At 46.5% G+C, this 23,557-nt stretch overlaps 1 protein-coding gene across 5 annotated transcripts in view; it reads right to left on the reverse strand.

The window, feature by feature from the left end:
• Positions 1–4,590, reverse strand: part of ATXN1 (ataxin 1) — a 403,695-nt gene extending 399,105 nt beyond the window's left edge. For 3 of the 5 annotated variants that reach the window (XM_040353759.1, XM_040353760.1, XM_040353756.1), the window contains exon 1: positions 4,297–4,590. The gene's annotated coding sequence lies outside the window, so the exon portion shown is untranslated. Of the gene's footprint in view, positions 483–4,103 lie in introns of those variants that run through there. The other 2 variants (XM_040353757.1, XM_040353758.1) reach the window with 2 other exon arrangements.
• Positions 4,591–23,557: the final 18,967 nt, after the last annotated feature.

The raw sequence follows: 23,557 nt of genomic DNA on the forward strand, positions 1-23,557 counted from the left end.
ACACTACACTACACACACAGCTCTTTCACTATGCTTACTCACTCAGCTTCACGTACATACTATACAGACAGTTGTAAAAGCAGGCTAATAGGAAGACCATCATCCTTCACGCACACCTTGCCTGTTAGGTGCACACAAACCTATTCTTAGAAATTGGCTTCTTTACTACTGTCTGAAGATCTCACACTGTCTACAATCATTACTATTTACACATTATTAGACGAAAACAATGTCAAAGAACTATACTATCAGGCTTGCTCTATAAGTGCAACGTGTCAGGACATGCAGCTGACAATGAACCACAATCCATCTTTCGGAGTTAAGAGAAGTTGGACTAGTGACAGATGATTTCTAACTGGTTGCTATGGGTTACTACACTACGCACATTGTTGATTGACTTATATAAGGGCTTCAATGGAGGCCCAACATGATACATGTTACTAAATCAGGAATTGTAAAAACAGTTTGTTACATATTATGCAATAAATATTATTTAGCGATACATCTTTTTTGTTTTGCTTGTTCTTCCTAAAGATGATAATTAGACGGTGCTTGAAATAGAATCCATGTTACTGCATATATATATGTATTGTATTTTTATTATTTTTCTCGAGGATAATGAGAAGAATTTTTTAAAGCTACAGTAAACCCTACTTGGATATCATTTATGTTACAGTATGTTTGTATTCTATTTTTTTTTTATTCCTATTAATAATGATTAGACTTTTTTAAAGCTACAGTTAACCCTACTTGGATATAATTTATGTTACAGTATGTTTGTATTCTATTTTTTTTTTATTCCTATTAATAATGATTAGACTTTTTTAAAGCTACAGTTAACCCTACTTGAATATAATTGATGTTAAAGTATGTTTGTATTCTATTTTTTTTTTTATTCCTATTAATAATAATTAGACTTTTTTAAAGCTACAGTTAACCCTACTTGGATATAATTTTTTTTACAGTATGTTTGTATTCTATTTTTTTTTTTCTTCCTATTTATAATGGTTAGACTTTTTTAAAGCTACAGTAAACCCTACTTGGATATAATAGATGTTACAGTACGTTTTGTATTCTATTTTTTTTTCTTCCTATTGATAATGGTTAGACTTTTTTAAAGCTACAGTAAATACTGCTTATTTTTTTTTTTTTTTTTTTTTAATGTGTGCCCATTCCATTGCAGATATTACATACATGCAGAAGGGCCATTTTAGCTTGAGGTATGTGCAGGAAAAAGTATGGCCGAAAGAAGAATGTGCAGGAAAGAAGAGCAAAGAGGTATGATGGCAGGGCCTGTGCAGCAGAGGAGTGTGAAAGTGTATGATGGGGGGCAGTATGTGCAGGAGATGAGTTTGCAGGGATTCAATGATGGGAAATGTGTGCAGCAGAGGAGTGTGAAAGGGTATGATGGGGGGCAGTATGTGCAGGAGATGAGTTTGCAGGGATTCAATGATGGGAAATGTGTGCAGGAGAGAAGTGTGAAAGTGTATGATGGGGGGGGGGGCAGTATGTGTAGGAGATGAATTTGCAGGGATTCAATGATTGAAATTGTGTGCAGGAGAGAAGTATATGATGGGGGGGGGGGGCAGTATGTGTAGGAGATGAATTTGCAGGGATTCAATGATTGAAATTGTGTGCAGGAGAGAAGTGTAAAAGTATATGATGGGGGGCAGTATGTGTAGGAGATGAGTTTGCAGGGATTCAATGATTGAAATGTGTGCAGGAGAGAGGAGTGGAGGGAATGGAAGTGGGTAATATGTGTAAGGGAGGAATGCATAGGGTATGATACTGGGCAATAAGTTGAAGATATTAGTTCAGGTGTATGACAGTGGGCAATACAGGGGGGATTCCCTAAAACTGAGAAAAACAGAATGTGGAGCAGCTCTGCATAGTAACCAATCAGCTTCGAACTTCAGCTTATTCAGATCAACTTTGAAAATGAAAAATAAGAAATGATTGGTTGCACAACTGCTGAAGATTCTGTTTTCTCCAGTTTTAGTACACCCTCCCCCCCTATATGCAATAGAGGAGTGTGCAAGGTATGATAGTGAGCAATAGGTCCAAGAGAGAGTTGAATAGGGTGTGACAGTGGGCAATATGTGAAGGAAAAGAGTATGCAGGGCATAATAGTGGGAACAATGTCCAGAAGAGATGTGCAGAGTGCATGACAGTGGACAATATGTGCAGAAGAGTAGTGTGTAGTGTATTGTTATGAGCAATGTATGCAGGACAGGAATGCCAAAGGATATGACACTGGGCAGCATGTGCACGAGGGGAGTGTGCAGGGTATGATGGTGGACAATGCATGCAAGTAGGGAAGGGTATCATGATGGGAAATATGTGCAGGATGGCAATGCCCAAGGGTATGATTGAGGGTAGTATGTGCAGGAGAAGCATGTATAGGATATGATGATGGGCAATATGTGCAAGCTGGGAAAACCACAGGGTATAACAGTGGGCATTATGTGCAGCAGAGGAGTACAGAGGGTATTTCGGAGGGCTGCATGTGCAGGAGAGGAGTGCAGAGGGTATGGCAGAGGGCAGGAGAAGAGTATGCAGGGTACAGTGATGGGGAATATGTGCAGGCTAGGAATGCCAGAGGGCAATATATGCAGGAGAGGAGTGCAGGGGATATATGAGAGGGCATTTTATGCAGGACAGGAGTGTAGAGGGTATGGCAGAGAGCAGTGTGTGTAGGACAGAAGTGCAGAGTGTATGGCAGAGGGCAGCATGTGTAGGAGAGGAGTGCAGAGTGTATGGCAGAGGACAGCATGTGCAGGTGAACAGTTCATAGGATATGGCATAGGGCAGTATGTGCAGAGGAGTGTGAAGTATTTTCTTTTTTAGTGAAAGAGATTACAAATGACAATTAAAATGAAACATGCTTTCAAATTATTGACCTACAGTGTTTATAATTCTTTGATGTAGCAAGATAATGTTTTTACCCCACAGCCATTGCTCTGGATCATTCATAAATATGCCCACTTGCCACCCCATCTAAAAAGTGTCTCAAGAGGCAGTGAGCAGGATCGTAGTGTTCTCCAGGAGGGCAGGGTGGAAGCACTCAATCCAGCATTGTGGGGTGGAGCAATCAGTTTTCCTAATGCTCCAGGCAGGCCTTTTCATCAACCGGGGACATTAGGCCCTTAGTTGAAAAAAGGGACCTCCTGACTTCTAATCTCTGACATACAAGTAGCCGGTGTTCGTGTTTCCCTCATCGCACACTGAACAACACACAGCATATCCTCCATAGCAGAAACTGTTGGCAGTTGTTAAGATAACTCTGGGAATTTGGCCTACCAACACAGCTGTACATGATCAGTCATGCCGATTTTAAGGAATAACATAACACTCTTGGCTCATACTCTATAAAACGACTATCCTAAACACGATACAAAAACTTGATTTTCCCTATACCATCTGGGCTGAAGGCTACGCGCCTTGTCAATAACGAAACGCCTCTTCGTTTACGGAGTGATGGTTCCGTTCAGATCAAAAGCTCTAGTAAAATATAAAGCCAGCTGCATTAAATATTTAAGCTTGTTGTGTTTATGAATTAATAAACTCTTCTAGGTTCGGCTTGCGTTGCCAGCGGCCAGGGACAATGAAATGACCCGATATTAAATATAATAGCAGGGATGAAGCAGGCTTTCCTTAGTAATCTGGCACCAGGTGGTCTCCATACAGGAGAAGCAGACTGATAGATCAGACGGCAGGAGGAGGGGATTTGACAGAGGTGACAGAAACGTGCAGTCTCCTCTCTCGTACACATACACATGTAGGCTCTCCCCTTGCAGACTATTTTCAGCACCCAATGGGGGGGAAGCAGCGACTGCGAGATCTTTTCCCCTGCTACTAGGCAGCGGTAAACCGGCGTGTAGCTTCACACGGGCACCTACGGATTCGTCCAGCTTGGGAAGGGTTAAGGTACACTGACAGGCCCATCAACATCCACAGAAAGAATACATGGCATTACCTAATCGGCGCTAATGCCTTGTCCAACCAAGAATTCTGAATCAATGTAGGAGAACGAAGGGAAGGGGAAGAGGGGGGGGGGGGTAAGGAGAAGAAGAAGAAGAAGAAAAAAAAGAATATGTCTGTACCTCCAGATGATTACACTTTGCTGATGCTTCTTCGCTTTCGGGGCATGCAAAGCAGGAAGGGAAAGCCCAGCCTCTGATCTCTGTACTGTATATAAATATCCACGAGAATACGTGTGCATGTATATATGTCTTGTCTGATGGCTGATTTCCACGACCGACAAAGAACAGCGAAAGAAAGATAAAATGGACTTACTGTAAAGTGCAGTAGGGAGCTTGTTAGCTGAAGAGGGTGTCAGAGCTGTTGCTTTTTTTTTTCTTTTTTTTTGTTGTTTTTTTTTTTTTTACTTTGCCCCCCCCCTCTTGTCTTGCTGTAAGACAGGTCTTGTATGTCTCTTCTACTGTAGTAGAAATGATGTCTGCAGTAGAGCTCTCTCCCTCTCTCTCCTGTATGTAAATGTGTTATAGAAGCCAAATATGGAGCAGTTGGCTGCCTCTGCAACAGCTCAAGGATCCTACTTCATGCAAAAGGGAGGAAGGGGGGGGGAGTGTGTGGAGGCAAGGCAACACTTTGGCAGACAGCCAAAGCAGCCACACAGATTATTGCATACGCACAACAGAGCTGGGGCGGTCTCGTTTAACCCTTTCTTCATCACGCGTCGCTAGTCCGGCATGCATCTGTTTCAGTTGCATGCCTTGTTGCATAGCGTCGCCTGTTTGCTAGAAACCCGTGACATGGTTTATTTATTCTACTCTACGATTATTGATTTTCCAGATCAAGACAGAGGAAAAAAAAAAAAAAGAAAGAAAAAAAAAAGTTGAATTGTAAAAGTAAGTTTGTGAAGTGCATGCATTTGATTACAGCAGGGTGTGTGCTTCTGTTGGAAAGAGAAAGGGGAGGAGGAGAGTCATAGAGTAGGAATTGTGAGCACAGCCAAGCTCAATGTCCACAGGGATGAATTGTGCAGACTTACGTGTCAACGTCATTTAGGAAATCTCTGGGAGTTTTAACTCTTGTGCTGCCACGTAGGAGGAGCCGATTTAAAGATGAAGTTATCTACAATTTAAGGCCTGATTCACACCTACGCATTTTTTTGTGCTTTTTGCGGATTTGCACTACAGAACGTGTTCCATAGGAAACCATGTTAAAGTCATTGTAAAGGTTCCGTTTTTTTTTTAAACAAACATGTCATACTTCTCTGTGCAGTAGGTTATTCACAGAGTGGCCCCCTCCTCTTCTGGGGTCCCTCCGGGGCGCTCCTGGCTCCTCCTCTTCTCGAAGTGCCCCGCCGGAGAAGCGTTCTCTGACGGGACACCCGTGCGGGCGCGCTCCCGTGTCCTGCTGCTGCATCTGTTGACACAGACAGCAGGACTCAGCTCCGCCCCCGGCTCCCACGTCATTGGATTTGATTGACAGCAGCGGGAGCCAATGGCTGCGCTTCTATCAATCTATCCAAACAGGACACAAGACATCGGCTGGAACTGGTGTGCTCGTTCCTGTTGTGGGAATTATGGGGCTCAGGTAAGTATGGGGGGGGGGGGGGCTCGGGGGCACTGCTGCAGTAAAGAAGGTTTTTCACCTTTAAAGCGGGAGTTCACCCGAAATTTTTTTTTTAACATTAGATTGATGCTCATTTTGTCAAGGGGAATCGGGTAGTTTTTTTAAAATCGAAGCGGTACTTACCGTTTTAGAGAGCGATCTTCTCCGCCGCTTCCGGGTATGGTCTTCCGGACTGGGCGTTCCTATTTGATTGACAGGCTTCCGACGGTCGCATACATCGCGTCACGAGTATCCGAAAGAAGCCGAACGTCTGTGCTGCTCTATACGAGCCTGCGCACCCGACGTTCGGCTACTTTCGGAAAATCGTGACGCGATGTATGCGACCGTCGGAAGCCTGTCGGAAGCCTGTCAATCAAATAGGAACGCCCAGTCCTGCAGCCCATACCCGGAAGCGGCGGAGAAGATCGCTCTCTAAAACGGTAAGTACTGCTTCGATTTAAAAAAAAACTACCCGATTCCCCTTGACAAAACGAGCCTCAATCTAATGTTAAAAATTAAGTTTTCGGGTGAACCTCCAATTTAAGGGGTTGTAAAGGTACATTTTTTTTCCCCTAAATAGCTTCCTTTACCTTAGTGCAGTCCTTCTTCACTTACCTCATCCTTCGATTTTGCTTTTAAATGTCCTTATTTCTTCTGAGAAATCCTCACTTTCTGTTCTTCTGTCTGTAACTCCAAACAGTAATGCAAGGCTTTATCCCTGGTGTGGAGTGTCATGCTCGCCCCCTCCCTTGGACTACAGGAGAGTCAGGACCGCTCTCTATGTTGCAGATAGAGAAAGGAGCTGTGTGTTAGTGGGCACCCTCACTCTCCTGTAGTCCAAGGGAGGGTTCGAGCACGACACTCCACACCAGGGAGAAAGCCTTGCATTACGGTGGTGAGTTACAGACAGAAGAACAGGAAGTGAGGATTTCTCAGAAGAAATAAGGACATTTAAAAGCAAAATCGAAGGATGAGGTAAGTGAAGGAGAACTGCACTAAGGTAAAGAAAGCTATTTAGGAAAAAAAAATTGTACCTTTACAACCCCTTTAATGCACAGAATGCATTAAGGTAAAAAACGGTGAGCGTTTACAACCCCTTTAAATGGACTGTAGTGCAAATCTGCAAACAAATGCAAAAAGCACTAGGTGTGAGCCAGGCCTTATTCTTAAATTAAACCAGGGGATGTTTTGACCCGTCGTCCTCCTATGGACACCTCTCAATTTCAGACAGCACTTTGAATGTCATTGAGAATGCAAGGTTAATTTTGTATGTGTGTTTGGCAGCCATTGAAAATGTTACAATCAGGATAAGTAGTTGTCCCTAAAGTAAATATAGCACCCATGATCGCTGTTAAAAAAAAAAAAAAAGACCTAAGCCATGATGTGATGAGCAGCTGCTATTTTAAGGCCAGGAAGTAGATTGATCCTCTCATTCATGGCTTGATCTGCAGTCTATTGGATTCAGCACTAGCTATAGCTGTCGCGGTCTTCTTTGATGCCTTGTGTTTCTCCCATTGATTAGCAATGCACTCACAGTTTGGATCACTATAGGGGAGGGTAACACTGGAGGATTTCTGGATAAAAATTGATCATGGCCTTCAAAATCATTGCAATATATTTTCAGACTTCTTTCCCCAGCAACTGTAGGAGTTTCAATAATAATAATAAAAAAAATCAGTAGTATTGTACAAATGAGTAATCATGTTTGTTGCATTTACAAGGTGTATACTGAACATTCCCCACTATGCACAGTTACAACGTTTTGTTTATTTTCTTGACCTTCTTCCTATATGACATCATCGTGTTTCTCCCCCCCTCCTCCTCCCAGCAAATGTCATGGTTGTACATTGTCTAAGCCTGTCAGCTGACAGCTTGTCAGAAAACCACAGCAAGCAGTGTGAAACTGTTGCTGATTCAGTGGGAGAGCCTTGCAGCCAATGGTGGCGCGCTGCTTCCAATAAGCCCACCCCCCTGCCTTGTCACTCACGGAAGGCTCAGTTTGCAACGCCTTGCCCGGCTCTGTCTGTAGTTTTTCTGAATTCTTAAAGTGACCGCGCTGAATACTATACTACATGACCACTAACAACAACATTTAACAAAGGAAAAAAAGAATAAATAAATACCAGCTGCATTGCATGCTCTGTGATCTAGCAAATAACAGCAAGCTTTTACAGACACGATAGACAGAACTGGATATTTTTTCATATAGTTGCCAACTGCTAAAAAGATTGTGTAGCGCTACCCCCTCAGGAGCCGCTGATTGATTTGGGATCGGCGTATTAAGTTACCTCTGTGTGATGTCTAGGGGTGAAGGTAGTGAGTAGAGCAGAAACTGAGTGCACAGTCAGTAGATAAGGTTTTCTGAATGCTATATTTCTTGGCCCAACACGACCAACATCAACTTGAGGTAGACAGAAAAGGTTGATGAAGTAAAGGAACCCTGCAGTATCAGGCTTTGGATAGTAGGAAAGCAATCCTGCTTTCTGTAGTAGTACAGTTCGTCGCCACTCCAGCCGAAGTGGGCGAAGTGCCCCCAGAAAGACCCCTGCCACAGGCCTGGCAGCCGGAGCGTCACTTTAACCACTTCCCGCCCGGTCCATAGGGGATTTACGTCCGGGAAGTGGTTACACAATCCTGACTGGACGTCCATGGACGTCCTGCAGGATTTCATGCCTCGCGCGCCCGTGGGGTCGCGCAGCGCGGCGATCGGTGATGCGGGGTGTCAGTCTGACACCCTGCATCTCCGATCTCGGTAAAGAGCCTCCGGCGGAGGCTCTTTACCACGTGATCACCCGTGTCCAATCACGGCTGATCACAATGTAAACAGGAAGACAGACGCGAGTAGAGGAGAGCCGATCGGCGGCTCTCCTGACAGGGGGGGTTCGCGCTGATTGTTTATCAGCGCAGCCCCCCCTCGGATCGCCACACTGAACCACCAGGGAAGCCCACACTGGACCACCAGGGAAGGGCAAAAAAAAAGGGGGCAACAACAAAAAAAAAAAAGGCAGTAAAAAAAAAAAAGCAGTAAAAAATAAAAAAGATGCCAATCAGTGCCCACAAATGGGCACTGACTGACAACATGGATAAATCAGTGCTGCCCCATAGTGTCCATCAGTGCCACCCCACAGTGTCCATCAGTGCCACCCCACAGTGCCCATCCATGCCCAGTGCCCACCTATCAGTGCCCATCTGTGCCACCCATAAGTATCCATCAGTGCCACCCATCAGTGCCGCCCATGAGTGCCCATCAGTGCCGCCTATGAGTGCCCATCAGTGCCGCCTATGAGTGCCCATCAGTGCCGCATACCAGCGCCGCCAATCAGTGCCACCTCATCTGTGCCCATCAGTACTACCTCATCGATGTCCATCAGTGCCATCTCATCGGTGCCCATCAGTGCCCGTAATTGAAAGAGAAAACTTACTTATTTACAAAATAATTTACAGAAAAAAATAAAAAAGTATTTTTTTTTCCAAATTTTCTGTCTTTTTTTAGTTGTTGCACACAAAAAAAATCGCAGAGGTGATCAAATACCACCAAAAGAAAGCTCTATTTGTGGGGAAAAAAGGACGCCAATTTTGTTTGGGTACAGTGTAGCATGACCGCGCAATTGCCATTCAAAGTGCGACAGTGCTGAAAACTGAAAATTGGCCTGGGCAGGAAGGTGCGTAAGTGCCTGGTATGGAAGTGGTTAAGGTTGCTGGGAGAAACAGGCCTCTGCCACAGACCTGACTCAGATGAGACCTCTGCCACAGGCCTAGTACTTGGATGAGCTAAATGATTGAGCAAATCATCCCAGTAATTAGCGTTAGGGTCACCGGTTGACAGTGCAAGTGTACCTGTCAATGTTCCGGTCACCAGATACCCGATGGTTCGTTCAAGCCCTTTTGGATAACCTGCTTCTGGGTTCTCCTCAAGCCGATCCCCCACCGAACGGCATACAGCCTGGGATCTCTTCAGTAGAATCGGGGACCCAGTAAGTCACTGGGGCCCCTTTGTGGCATCAGCTGCTCCAGGCCAGAAGGGGCCAGAGTCTGGAACTCCGCGATGCGCGTGACCCCAGGCCAGGTAGGCCATAGTGGTGGGGCCCGCGATGTGCGCACATCCTAAAGGTGGGTGCCGCACCTGGAACCAGGAAGCCGCGAAGAACCAAGAACAACGGCCTCTGCCACAGAAATACTCCTCCCCACCATGCCCCGCAAAGGAAAACTCCTCTAATTGGCTGCTGAGAAAAGGCGGCTCCGCCTGGACCTCTCTGGCGCCACCTGCCGCCCAGGCATGGTACCGCATCCCTAGAACGCAGACTGACCCAGAGAACAATCCAGATTTGGCGACAGCCAAATTTAACAAAATTAAGAATGAGAGCAACTTATCTCTCTCATTCTCCCACTAACATTAGCGTAGTGCCCTTACTGAAAGTAAAGGGGGCGCTACATACTCCCCCCACTTGAAATGACACTGTCCCCAGTGTCCTAAGGTATTCAAGCCTGAATGCCAGCCTAAAACCTGCTAAACAGTAAAGGAAAGTAGGAAAGAGAAGAAAACATAAGTGCAAACATTGGATTACAAGGGGCAGATCCACAAAAGGATTACGCCGGCGTATCTATTGATACGCCGGCGTAATTTTAAATTTCCTGCGTTGCATCTGGGATCGATCTGACGGGATCGATCTGATCTTAGTACGCTGTCGGATCTTAGATGCAATTTTTTGGCGGCCGCTAGGTGGCGTTTCCGTCTAAATCCGCGTTAAGTATGCAAATTAGCTATTTACGCCGATCTACTAACATTTTTTTACGTCGTTTTCGTTCGGCTTTTTCTGGCGTATAGTTAAAGCTGCTATATGGTGGTGTACTTAATGTTAAGTATGGCCGTCGTTCCCGTGTACAATTTTGAATTTTTTACGTCGTTTGCGTAAGTCGTTCGCGAATAGGGATTTGCGTAGAATGACGTCACCGTCGTAAGCATTGGCTTGTTCCGGGTTAATTTCGAGCATGCGCACTGGGATACCCCCACGGACGGCGCATGCGCAGTTAAAAAAAAACGTTGTTTACGTCGGGGTCACGACGTATTAACATAAGACACGCCCCCATTACATCCATTTGAATTCCACGCCCTTACACCGCCAGAGATACACTACGCCGCCGTAACTTACGGCGCAAATTCTTTGTGGATTCGGAAAAAAAAAATAAGTTGCGGCGGCGTAGTGTATTTTAGATACGCTACGCCCGGCGGGAAGATGCGCCCAGGTACGTGGATCTACCCCCAAATCTTTAGTGCTTTTAAGAACATGGCATTACAAAACATACACAGCCCTATCTATCTATGCTGCCCATTCTCCGCAGTGTTGATAGTAGGTGGGTCCAAAAACCTGCATAAAAATATAAAAGAGAACATACACAGAAAATATACATCCTAATATATTATAAAATCTTTGTCTATCTACAATCTCCAAGGTCAGAATTAAAACTGCACGCTCGGGCCCGAACGCGAAATTTTCCTTCCTCCCAGGGAGATATCTAAGTGCTGAGCAAAATTTACTTTTTACTCTGCTGCAAGAAATATAAAAGAGAAAAACCATATGTACATTTCTGTCCTGCAATAAAAAAATAATGTTGCAGAACACTGCCCCTAGCGGTCAGTGCGCTGGTACTACGGCAGTCCAAGTTTAATAGCAAAGAAGTAGCAGCAAAAAGGAAGTAAAAAGATAAAACATTTATTTTCTCGCTGAATCTTCCTTCAGTGCGGTGGAGAAGTTGGCAAGGACCCCCTCTAACTGACTGAACCCAACCCCTCCAAAGTTCTTCACATAGGCCGCAATGTGGATCCGGAGAGGCCAGGGGGAAAAGGGAAAAGGGAGAAAAACAACTTGAGTGAAGGGGGGGGGGGGACCCTTGTCCAAAACTTCTTAAAAGTACATATGCCGGACAAAGCAGACATGCAGCTCACTTATAGAAGCGCGGGTCCGGCAAAATAATGATGTCACCATCTGCATTGGTCGTGGTGACTGAAAACACCTGGTCCTTTCTCCCAGGAGACTTCAGCACGACCCGGTCGCTGTAAATGTGCCTGCCCCAGCTCCATCTCTGGTGGCAGTCTTCAAAACATTTCCCCACACAAACAAAAGCATAGATGAATTGATTGATTGATTTAATGGATTTGTAATGCGCCAAATACTGGCCCATCAAGGCAGTGTCTAAGCGCAGGAAACATAACTGGGAAAAAGCAAATCAAATCAGAGAGTGAGAAAAATTAGAAAATAGAGAAAAGCAAGAAAGACTAATAAACAGATCCACAGAGAACAACAAGGAGAACTAACATAACTTGGCATGCTTTTTCTTTTTCGAAAAGGCCATAATAGAAGGGAGTGACCGAATGGAAGCAGGGAGACTATTCCATAGAGCTGTAGCTCTCACAGAAAAGCATCTGCCCCCAAAGGTAAGCAAACGGGCAGATGTACAAGTGACAAGACCAGATGTGTCTCACTCTCTTTCTTCGGGACATTCAAGCGCCTCCATACAGCATCACGGCAACAAGCTTCCCATTCTTAGTCAATCTGCTTCAAAAGGGAAGGTGGCACGTATGGGTACTCATACCCGTGATTGGCAGCAACTCTCTGGATCACCAGGCGCTGCAGCCTGGCCAAGCTTGGCAAATTACGTGGGTCTCCGCGTCCCGTCAGCACTATGGCGTCCGGTGTCCTATTCAAAATGGAAGCAACAAGGGTCACGGGGGTGGTGAGCGAAACAATAGGAACATGATTGTACTCACTGACTCCCCAGGTCCATGCGCTGCGGAACGTCCATGGACGGCTGTTGGGACCCACGCGTTGCGCTCCGGCCGGAGCATTTCTTCCTCCTCCACGTACCGTAAAGGGCACGGGATCCCACGAAGCCCTGACATGTAGTCATGGAGATCACCGTCATCTGAGAAGCAATCAAAGTCCGAGGAGTTCAACTCCTCCGCTGGCAAACCCCTGGAGGGTTTGGATTCAGGAGAGTCTCATGGCCATCCCGGCCAGGAGCGGCAGGGAGGTAGGCCTCGACCGCGGCTGCGGGAGGTTTGAGCCGGACCTTCTCCCAAGGAGGCACGCCACACAGAGATAGCTGTAGAAGTGGTATTCTCCGATGTGGTCTCTGCCTTGGTACTGGTCAGGTCATCTTCTTGGTCTTTCTCGGTCAGCGGGCTTACCTCCGGTGAGCGAGGTAGCGAGGTAGCCGAAGGTATGGTCAGAGTGGATGAGACCGAGATGACCTCAACTTTGGGAGCCCCCGACTCCACGATTTCCACCGACGGGGATGGTTCTGGCCATGTGGCTTCCTCCTCCGCGGTGACGACTCCCGTAATGTAGTTCACCCTGTACTCCCTTGGAGTTTTAGCAGGTGATGTAGCGACAAAAAGGTAGGCCCGGTACTTCTGACATCGGGCGAATTGCTGGATCTTTACGGACAGCTCCTCGCAACGAGGACAGGACAGTCTCAGCATTTCCGATCCTCCGCTCGACAGGAGCACAAACTGCCCCTCTGTAGACATACGGATCCCCGTGTCCGTCACCGGCACTCCAGGCGGGGAAAACATGTTGGAGACCCCCGGTGAAGTAGCAGGGGGCCTCAATCGCTGGGCAACCACTCTCGGTTGCAGGAAAGCAGACATCGCCACGTGGTTTCTCCTTCTCTCTTGCTGGTGGGCGGTGTTCTGCTGAAATGGCGCGAAGACTCTGTTATACGTCTCACGCAGGGGTGGGTGACTCCCCCCACTTGAAGATCTTGTCCAGGCACGTTTCAGGCGCGTGCTCTGCTGCACGTACGCCCAAGCTTAGCGGTGCGAGGTTAACTCCCTCGGTATCAGACAGTTCAAACACGACACTCTTCGCTCTTTAGTAAATCTTGTACTCATGTTCTCCGTTGCGAGAGGTCCCAGGTTCAAATGTTGGACGAGCCCCCACGTGTAGCACTACCCCCTCAGGAGCCGCTGATTGATTTGGGATCGGCGTATTAAGTTACCTCTGTGTGATGTCTAGGGGTGAAGGTAGTGAGTAGAGCAGAAATTGAGTGTCCAGTCAGTAGATAAGGTTTTCTGAATGCTTTATTTCTTGGCCCAACACGACCAACATCAACTTGAGGTAGACAGAAAAGGTTGATGAAGTAAATGAATAAATTTGCTACAGCAGGGGAAAAAATTCCTTCCTGAGAGGCAATCGGATATTCCCCAGATCAACTTTACCTATAAATGTTAGTACCCAGTTATATTCTGTACATTTAGTAAAGAATCCAGACCTTTCTTAAAGCAATCTACCGAGTTGGCCAGAACCACCTCTGCAAAATTATATCTCTGTCTCTGGAGTCCATACCTCCAAATTGTCAAAAACTGCCTCCTGTTTTTATTTATTTTTACACTTTTTTGTTGAATGGGTAGGGGTACTATGTACCCCATACTCATTCATATAGGGAGGGCCAGGATCAGGGGTTCCCCTTGTTAAAGGGGGCTTCCAGGTTCTGATAAGCCCCCTGCCCACAGACCCCAATAAAAACCGGCCAGGGTTGTGGAGTGGCAGGGCAGAAAGCACCCACCCCCCCATGTTGAGGGAATGTGGACTGGTATGGTTCCCCCCTTTCCTGGCCTGCCAGGCTGCATGCTCGGATAAGGGTCTGGTATGGATTTCTAGGAGGGACCCCATACCGTTTAAAAAAAAAAAACATTGCCGGCAAAAAAAGTAAAAAAAAAAAAGTGTGGGGTTCCCCTTAAACTCATACTAGAACCAAAGGTTTTTACTTTTTGCGCAATAAACAAAAGAAGAGCACATTTTGAAAAAACACTGTGTCCGGATTCAGAAAGAAATGCCTATTTTTAGGCGGCCGTAGCGTATCTGAGATACACTACGCCGCCGTAACTTAGAGCGGCAAGTCCCGTATTCACAAAGAACTTGCGCTCTAAGTTACGGTGGCGTAGTGTAAATGGGCCGGCGTAAGCTAGGCTGGTAGTGGGCGTGTTATATGTTAATGACTCGTGACCCCACGTAAATGACACGCTTAACGAACGGCGCATGCGCGCGCATGCTCAGTATCACGTCGAATTGTCTCCGTAAATTACGCCCGCTCAATGCTTAGTCGACGTGAACGTAACCTTTGCACAGCCCCATTCACGGACGACTTACGTAAACGACGTAAAACGTGTAAAATTCTACGCTGTTCCGACGTCCATACTTAACATTGGCTGCGCCTCATATAGCAGGGGTAACTTTACGCCGGTCAGACGCCTTACGTAAACGACGTATATTGATACGCCGGGCACAACTACGTTTGTGAATCGACGTATCTTACTCATATGCATATTTTTTAATGGGAACGCCGAATGCGTCCAGCGTAACTATGCGACCATGATACGCCGGAGTAGGCAAGTTACGTCGGTCGGCTGAAGCCATGTTTTCAGGCGTATCTAGCTTTGTGAATCGCGTAAAGATGCGACAGGGCACATTTTAAATTACGGCGGCGTATCTGTATTTCCGTTTTGAAATTCCCGCCGTGCTTTGCACGAAGTGACGTAATTTTTTCGAACTGCGACGTGCGTAGCGTACTTTCCTAATTCCCGGACGTCTTACGCAAGAACAAAAAATGTTTAAATTTCGACGCGGGAACGACGGCTATACTTTATACAGCACATACATGTGCTGTGTAAAGTTAGGGCACCTAAAACGACGACTAACTTTGCGAAACTGGAAACTAGACTAGCAGCGACGTATCGAACGCGAAAAACCGTCGTGGTTCGCCGTAACTACTAATTTGCATACCCGACGCTGGTTTACGACGCGAACTCCCTCCAGCGGCGGCCGAGGTTTTGCATCCTAAGATCCGACACTGTCGTTTTTTCCTCAGTTTAGACCGATACGTATTCTTCTACATATTTTTGGTAAAAAAAAAACGCAATAAGCGTATATTGATTGGTTTGCGCAAAAGTTATAGCGTCTACAAAATAGTGGATAGATTTATGGCATTTTTATTTTTTTAATTTTTTTTACTAGTAATAGCGGCAATCTGCGATTTTTATTGTGGCCATGACATTGCGGCGGACATATCGGACACTTTTGACATGTTTTTGGGACCATTCACATTTATACAGCGATTAGTGCTATAAAACTGCACTGATTACTGTGTAAATGTGACTGGCAGGGAAGGGGTTAACACTAGGGGGCGCTGAAGGGGTTAATATGTTCCCTGGGAGTGATTCTAACTGTAGGGGCAGGGGGACTCACAAGGGGAGGAGACCGATCTGTGTTCCTCTGTACTGGGAACACACATCGGTCTCCCCACCTCTGACAGGAGGTGGATCTGTGTGTTTACACACACAGATCCACACTCCTGCCGTGATTGCCGGCAATCGCGGGTGCCTGGCGGACATTGCAGCCGCCGGGCACGCGCACCTAGTGGCCGCGATGCAAAGGACGTCATATGACGTCCACCCTGAGGGAGAGACAGTTCCTGCCGACATCATATTTCTATGGCTCGGTAGGGAACTGCTTAACAATTGCGCGGTCATGCAACACTGTACCCAAACAAAATTTTTATAATTTTCTTCCCATAAATAGAGTTTTCTTTCGGTGGCGATTGATCACCTCTGGGGTTTTTATTTTTTGCTAAACAAACTAAAAAAGACCGACATTTTTGAAAAAAAAATGTTTTTCTTTGTTTCTGTTATAAAACTTTGTTTTCTCCTTCACTAACGGGCACAGATGAGGCAGCACTGATGGGCACCGATGAGGTGGCACTGATGAGTTGGCACTGACAAGGTGGCACTGATGGGCACTGATGAGGAGGCACTGATAGGCGACACTGATATGCAGCACTGATGGGCACTGATAGGTGGCACTGACAGGTGGAACTGATGGGCACTGACATGCGTTTCTGATAGGCACTGACAGGTGTTTCTTATGGGGCACTGACTGGCAGCTAATGGGCACTGATTGGCATTGCTGAAGGCATATCTGATGGGGCTGTGCTGATAATCAATGTGCTGATTATTAGCACAGACCCCCCCCCCCCTCTGACAGGGAGAGCCACCGATTGGCTCTTCCTGTCAGCGCGAACCGAGGAAAGCCATTTACGGGCACTTCCTGGTTCACTATGTGATTGGTCACAGCTGATCACGTGGTAAGGAGCCTCCCATCAGAGGCTCCTTACTACGATTAGAGATGTAGTGTGTCAGAGTGACACATAGCACCACTGATCGCCGCGCTGTGGGCCTCCACAGGCGCGCAGGCATGTTATCGTGCTGAACTTCATATGACTATATGAACCACTGCACGGCCGTCTTTCTGCTATAGGTCGGGCGGGATTCGCCCCCGTGCGTCGTAACGTCGCAGGGAACCGGAGATCGGCGGCACGCGGGCACTGTGTGAGTCGAATGGAGGACGCCGCTCGCTCACACAGCGGGGATGCATCGCTGGATCCAGGGACAAGGTAAGTACAGTAACCCTGCCTGGAAAAGGTAAGCCAGCGCGCGCTGCAGGCTCTGCACATCTACCCCGAGCGTGACTCGGGGTTACCGATAATTGCATTGAAAAACAACCCAGAGTCACGCTCGGGAATGCCGCTAAGGGGGTTAAAGGCAAGCTGTTAATAGAAAGTTCATTTTTAGGGTGGACCTCCGCTGTAAGACTCCACCCACAGACAAAAAAGTGTCCTGATTTTTTTTTTTTTCCAATACTTGGACAATCAAAATCCTGAAAGAAATAGAACTTTTAGCCATAAAATCCCATTTTGTCTAAAATTCATATGGATTTAAAAAAAACAATTAGAATTTTTTTTTACAATAAAATTGTATTTCATGCATTGCATTTGCAATTGTATTGTATCCAGTCATGTGAAAAAATAAGTACATCGCAGGGAAATTTGAAGTTTTTCAACAGGTGAAACTGGAATCTTCATTCAGACAATGCCTACAGAGAAACGTGATATAATTAAAGGTTTAGTTCACCTTTACAAAAGAAAATTGTAACGGCAAACTAACACCGGGCAACCCCCCCCCCCCAGTACCCACAGTACTTACTTCTGGGGTTGCTGAGCTGTCAGCACCGGCGGCGCTTCTCCAATGGTCCGGGGATTTTGAAATCCCTGCTTTTCTCTCTCTTCTCTGTCAGTGCTTCTGGGACAGATCAGATGAATTCTGATTGGTAAATGCCATCAATGTTAAGCTTGAGATTAACTTGGGTTGTGTGGCGGGTGTAGTTACCAAGGTGCCACTAGAGGTTGAGTAGCAGTGACATCAGGTGTCACCCATGCCAGCTGTGTCTCCAGATGTACCAAAGGTATTAGGGTAATAATATAAATAATTATTGTGGGAAGCCACCAGTGGAAGGATGCTATCCATGAAGATGTGATTGGTAGGCTCTCTCTGTGTTGTTTCCCTTTGGGGGAGGGGGGGAGTAGTAAAGAAAAATGCAGGACTTGGGAATACTTGCATTGCCTTTGCAGGGCATTCTGTACTTGGGGCTACTCCTTGACTCAATTCACTCTGTAATGTCTGCAGAAGTAGTGAATGCATTGTCTAGGATAACTAAAGCTGTATGTACAGTATCTCACAAAAGTGAGTACAACCCTTACATTTTTGTAAATATTTTATTATATCTTCTCATGTGACAAAACTGAAGAAATTACACTTTGCTGCAATGTAAAATAGGGAGTATACAGCTTGTGGTACAGTGTAAATTTACTGTCTCCTTAAAATAACTCAACACACGGCCATTAATGTCTAAACCACTGGCAACAAAAGTGAGTACAAATATTAGGTCCAGTTAGCCATTTTCCCTCCCGTGTAATGTGACTCATTAGTGTTACAAGGTCTCAGGTGTGAATAAAATTTGGTGTTATCACCCTAACTCTCTCATACCGCTCACTGGACGTTCAACACGGCACCTTATGGCAAAGAACTCTCTGAGGATCGGAAAAAAAGAATTGTTGCTCTACATAAGGATGGCCTAGGCTATAAGAAGATTGCCAGGACCCTAAAAATTAGCTGCAACATGGTGGCCAAGACCATACAGTGGTTTAACAGGACAGGTTCCACTCAAAATAGGCCTCACCATGGTCGACCAAAGAAGTTGATTGTACATGCTCAGCGTCATATCCAGAGGTTGTCTTTGGGAAATAGACGTATGAGTGTTGCCAGCATTGCTGCAGAGGTTGAAGGGTCGATGCTCAGACCATACGCATCACACTCCATCAAATTGGTCTGCATGGCTGTCGTCCCAGAAGGAAGCCTCTTCTAAAGATAATGCACAAGAAAGACCGCAAACAGTTTGCTGAGGACAAGCAGACTAAGGACCTGGATTACTGAAACCATGTCCTGTGGTCTGATGAGACCAAGGTAAACTTATTTGGTTCAGATGGTGTCAAGCATGTGTGGCTATAACCAGGTGAGGAGTACAAAGACAAGTGTGTCTTGCCTACAGTCAAGCATGGTGGTGGGAGTGTCATGGTTTGGGGCTGCATGAGTGCTGCCAGCACTTGGGAGCTACAGATCATTGAGGGAATCATGAATGCCAACATGTACTATGAGATACTGAAGCAGAGCATGATCCCCTCCCTTCAGAGACTGGGCCACAGGGCAGTATTCCAGCATGATAACAACCCCAAACACACGTCCAAGATGACCGCTGCCTTGCTAAAGAAGGAGGGTAAAGTCAATGGACTGGCCAAGCATGTCTCCAGACCTAAACCCTATTGAGCATCTGTGGGGCATCCTCAAAAGGAAGGAGGAGGAGCGCAAGTTCTCTAACATCCACCAGCTCTGTGATGTCATCATGGAGGAGTGGAAGAGGACTCTAGTTGCAACCTGTGAAGCTCTGGTGAACTCCATGCCCAAGAGTAAGGATGAGCCGAACACCCCCCTGTTCGGTTTGCATCAGAACTTGCGAACACACCAAATGTTCGTGCAAACTTTAGAACCCTGTTAAAGTCTATGGGACTCGAACATTTGAAATCTAAAGTGTTAATTTTAAAGGCTAATATGCAAGTTATTGTCCTAAAAAGTGTTTGGGGACCTGGGTCCTGTCCCAGGAAACATGTATCAATGCAAAAAAAAGTTTTAAAAACTGACGTTTTTTCAGGAGCAGTGAATTTAATAATGCTAAAAGTGAAACAATAAAAGTGTAATATTACTTTAAAATTCATACCTAGGGGGGTGTAAAGTCAGTACATAGAACTGTCCCTGCACAAAGTGTCATTTCTGAAAGAAAAAAGGGCATTTAAAACCGGCTTTGCGGCTCTAATGAATTGTCGGCTCTGGCAATTACAGAGATGATTCATTCATAAAAAATAAAAATAAAAAAGCTGGGGGTCCCCCCAAATTCCATTACCAGGCCCTTCAGGTCTGATATGGATATTAAGGGGAACCCCGCCGTCAATTTTAAAAAAAATGACGTGGGGTTCCCCCCAAATATCCATACCAGACCCTTAAGGTTTGGTGTGGATTTTAAGGGGAACTTAAATTTAAAAAAAAATGGCGTGGAGTTCCCCCAAAAATCCACACTAGACCCTTATCCGAGCACGTTAACCTGGCCGGCCGCAGAAAAGAGGGGGGGACAGAGTGCGGCCCCCCTCTCCTGAACCGCACCAGGCTACATGCCCTCAACATGGGGAGGATGTCCCCATGTTGATGGGGACAAGGGCCTCATCCCCACAACCCTTGCCCGGCGGTTGTGGGGGTCTGCGGGCGGGGACCCCCAGATCCTGGCCCCCCCTATGTGAATTGGTAATGGGGTACACTGTATCTCTACCATTTCACGAAGGAAGTGTAAATAGTTAAAAAAAACACACAGACACCGTAGAAAAAAATCCTTTATTAACCAGTTAACCACCAGCCGCCGTCCAAAAACGGCGGCAAGGTGGTTGCTTAACTGGGGGTCGCCGTTCTGAAACGGCGCCCGGCAGAAGCAGTAATGCGCGCCGCCTCGGGCGCGCACACAGAAAATTCTGTGCGCGCCGGGTCTATGAGACCCGGCGCTACACAGATCAAGGTAATTGACCAGTAACAGCGGTCTTTTACCATGTGATCGCGCCGTCCAATGACGGAGCGATCACATGTAAACAAACCGGCGTCTTTTGAAGACGCCGGTTCCTCCCTCCTCTCTCTGTACCGAGCGGAACAGTGTGAGAGGGGGGAGCGCAGGTGTCAGCAGCGCTGTGGATGGATCTGTGACTATTGCAGTCACAGATCCATCCATCCCTGCTCAGCCATCCCTGAAACCCCCTGCAATACTGTGCATTACCACCTACAATACTCTGCAATACCCCCCCTGCACAATACTCTGCATACCCCCCTGCGCAATACTCTGCATACCCCCGGCAATACTCTGCATACCCCCCTGTGCAATACTCTGCATACCCCCCTGCGCAATACTCTGCATACCCCCCTGCGAAATACTCTGCATACCCCCCCTGCGCAATACTCTGCATACCCCCCTGCGCAATACTCTGCATACTACCCCCTGCGCAATACTCTGCATACCCCCCTGCGCAATACTCTGCATACCCCCTGCGCAATACTCTGCATACCCCCCTGCGCAATACTCTGCATACCCCCCTGCGCAATACTCTGCATTACTCCCCGGCAATACTCTGCAATACCCCAGCACAATTACTCTGCAATACCCCTGCGCAATTACTCTGCAATACCCCCCGCACCAATACTCTGCAATACCCCCGCACCAATACTCTGCAATACCCCCGCACCAATACTCTGCAATACCCCCGCACCAATACTCTGCAATACCCACGCACCAATACTCTGCAATACCCCCGCACCAATACTCTGCAATACCCCCGCACCAATACTCTGCAATACCCACGCACCAATACTCTGCAATACCCCCGCACCAATACTCTGCAATACCCCCGCACCAATACTCTGCAATACCCCCGCACCAATACTCTGCATACCCCCCTGCGCAATACTCTGCATACCCCCCTGCGCAATACTCTGCATTACTCCCCGGCAATACTCTGCATTACTCCCCGGCAATACTCTGCAATACCCCAGCGCAATTACTCTGCAATACCCCCCACCACACTCTGCAATACCCCCGCACCATACTCTGCAATACCCCCGCACCAATACTCTGCAATACCCCCGCACCAATACTCTGCAATACCAAGCGTGTGCAATTTTGAAGGGTGACATGTTGGGTATCTATTGACTCGGCGTAACTTCATCTTTCATATTATGCAAAAACATTGGGCTAACTTTAATGTTTTTTTTTTTTAAAGCACAAAACCGTTTTATTTCCAAAAAAACGCATTCGAACAATTGCTGCGAAAATAACGTGCGCGATAAAAAGTTGCAACGACCGCCATTGTATTGTCTAGGGTTTTTGCTAAAAAAGCATATATAATGTTTTGGGTTTCTATGTAATTTTCTAGCAAATAAATGATGATTTTTCCATGTTTGAGAGGAATGTCAGAAAAAAATAAAAAAAATCCAGCGATATGAATCCACTCTCGGCCCGGCCCCCCCGCTCCAACGTGGTCTTCTATCCAGCGACGGATGATCTCCCCATCGACCGGTCCAGCGATGAGAAGATCCATCCGTCCAGAGCGCAGCAGGCAGCTCCTCTCTCCGCTGGACACAGCCCAGCGGAATGACGCGCTGGAGCTGTGACATTTCTTATATAGGGGAAGCGGCTCTGGACGGATGGATCTTCTCATCGCTGGACCGGACCGCTGATCACCCGTCGATGGAGAGATCATCCGTCGCTGGATAGAAGACCACGTTGGAGCGGGGGGCCGGGCCGAGAGTGGATTCACATCGCTGTTTTTTTTTATTATTATTAATAAAGAATTTTTTTCTACGGTGTCTGTGTGTTTTTTTTAAACTATTTACACTTCCTTCGTGAAATGGTAGAGGTACAGTGTACCCCATTACCAATTCACATAGGGGGGCCAGGATCTGGGGGTCCCCTTTGTTAAAGGGGTCTTCCAGATTCTGATAAGCCCCCTGCCCGCAGACCCCCACAACCACCGGGCAAGGGTTGTGGGGATGAGGCCCTTGTCCCCATCAACATGGGGACATCCTCCCCATGTTGAGGGCATGAAGCCTAGTGCGGTTCAGGAGAGGGGGGGGCCGCACTCTATCCCCCCCTCTTTTCTGCGGCCGGCCAGGTTAACGTGCTCGGATAAGGGTCTAGTGTGGATTTTTGGGGGAACTCTACGCCATTTTTTTTTTATTTGGGGTTTTATTTTATTTTATTAAGAGTTCCCCTTAAAATCCACACCAGACCTGAAGGGTCTGGTATGGATGTTTGGGGGGAACCCCACGTCATTTTTTTTTTAATTGACGGCGGAGTTCCCCTTAATATCCATATCAGACCTGAAGGGCCTGTTAATGGAATTTGGGGGGACCCCCAGCTTTTTTATTTTTATTTTTTATGAATGAATCATCTCTGTAATTGCCAGAGCCGACAATTCATTAGAGCCGCAAAGCCGGTTTTAAATGCCTTTTTTTCTTTCAGAAATGACACTTTGTGCAGGGACAGTTCTATGTACGGGAAACATGCGCTTTTTCACATGCTGACTTTACACCCCCCCCTAGGTACAAAATTTAAAGTAATATTACACTTTTATTGTTTCACTTTTAGCATTATTAAATTCACTGCTCCTGAAAAAACGGCCGTTTTTAAAACTTTTTTTTGCATTGATACATGTTTCCTGGGACAGGAACCAGGTCCCCAAACACTTTTTAGGACAATAAATTGCATATTAGCCTTTAAAATTAACACTTTAGATTTCTCCCATAGACTTTAAAAGGGTGTTCCGCGGCTTTTCGAATTTGCCGCGAACACCCCTAATTGTTCGTTGTTCGGCGAACAGGCAATGTTCGAGTCGAACATGAGTTTGACTCGAACTCGAAGCTCATCCCTACCCAAGAGGGTTAGGGCAGTGCTGGAAAATAATGGTGGACACACAAAATATTGACACTTTGGGCCCAATTTGG

This window comes from Rana temporaria, chromosome 5, assembly GCF_905171775.1.
Source record: "Rana temporaria chromosome 5, aRanTem1.1, whole genome shotgun sequence".
Classification (NCBI taxonomy): domain Eukaryota; kingdom Metazoa; phylum Chordata; class Amphibia; order Anura; family Ranidae; genus Rana; species Rana temporaria.